Genomic DNA, 1702 nt, shown 5'->3' on the forward strand with positions numbered 1-1702 from the left:
ACTTGTTTACTTGCTTACTGTAAACCGGCCCATACCGTGCTTACTGGTTAATCTGCCCTTTCCTCTCTGTCCACTCTGGGGGAATATCCTGTCTCTTTCAGCTTCTGTAGGACCATCGTTTCTCGGCTTCACGTGGTATCTGTCTTCCCTGGTTTGCACTTCTTCTCTGTCTAATCTGATCTGTTTATAACGCATAAATGATTAGGTTTAGGACACTCCCTACACTGATATGTCCTCATTAACATGAGAAAGAAAGCCCCATTCCCAAATGGGATTACATCCACAGGTATAGGGATCAGGATTCCAACTCACATTCTGGGGGGACACAATTCAATCCGTAACATCTGGTGTTGTGAACTCTCCAGATCACTTGTCCTACAGGCTGAGTTGCAGAGTGACGGAGCCGTCCCTGTTAAGGTTGAGGCATGTCCTTGACTTTAAGCTCTCCCTGTTGGGAGAAACTAATCTATGGTGTCAAGTTAGGACAACAGATACTTTTTGGGTGAGGGAAAGTGTTTAGGAGGGGACACGAGGGGGACTCTGGGGTGCTGGTCAAGTTCCACTTCACAGGTTTGTTCAATTTACACAAATTCATAGAGCACTTATGTTGTGTGCACTTTTCTATATGCATGTTAAAAAAAAAAACCAAACCAGTTGCCATCAAGTTGATTCCAACGCCTGGTGACCCCATGTGTTTCAGAGTAGAACTGTGCCCCATAGGGTGCTCGATGTCTGTAACCTTTCGGAAGCAGATTGCCAGGCCTTTCTAAAACCTCTGCCTGTTGTTTCTTTAACACAGGAAGCCCTAATAGGCATGGGAAAATAAAGTTTAAGGTTTACATGGAAAAATAGAAATGCTATTTTACAAGAAAGGGTCTCTATTCTGCCACAGCTGTGGCCACCTGGTATTATCTGATGAAAAGTGCCTTGTCCCTGGGGGAGGGGGTGGTGTCAAAATCTCGGTCACTACAGGGCTGGGCAGCTGCCTGCCTTCTTCTTAATCAGTGTGGATGACGTCAACTCGTTGTCATTCCCGAGTGCTTACATAACAGTGAAATGGAACAACCTGTACCACCAAGAGGGCCAGGAATGTTCTCCCGACTGTGTATGCTGCATTGCCTCCTGTCTCCTCAGACCTTCTGGCTCGACCTAAACGCAGTCAGGCAAAGCCACTCAACTGTAAATATTTGCCTGAGCTACACTTGTGAAAGGGCTCCTGTACCCTTGGATGCCTTTGACAGTCAAGACCTGACTCTCTCAGAGAGCCATGACTGGTTTCGCCCACTCAAGAGTCAGTCAGATGAGGAAGCTTCTAAATTAGGAGCAACTTGACTCTCCAACGAAAAGGAAAGGAAAAGACAGTCCTTTTAACAAATGGTGCTGGCAAAACTGGAGGTCCTTTTGTAAAAAAACGAAACAGGATTCGTACCTCACACCATGCACAAAAACTAGTTCAAAATGGATCAAAGACCTAAACATAAAACCAAAACTATAAAGATCATAGAAAAAAAATAGAGTCAATGCTTGGGGCCCTAATATACAGCATAAATAGGATACAAACCATAACTAACAATACACAAACACCAGAAGATAAGCTAGATAACTGGGATCTTCTCAAAATTAAACGCTTAGTTCATCAAAAGACTTCACCAAAAGAGTAAAAGGGGAACCTACAGACTGGGAAAAAATTTTGGTTATAACA

The sequence above is a fragment of the Trichechus manatus genome, unplaced genomic scaffold (genome assembly GCF_000243295.1).
Source record: "Trichechus manatus latirostris isolate Lorelei unplaced genomic scaffold, TriManLat1.0 scaffold00177, whole genome shotgun sequence".
NCBI lineage: Eukaryota > Metazoa > Chordata > Mammalia > Sirenia > Trichechidae > Trichechus > Trichechus manatus.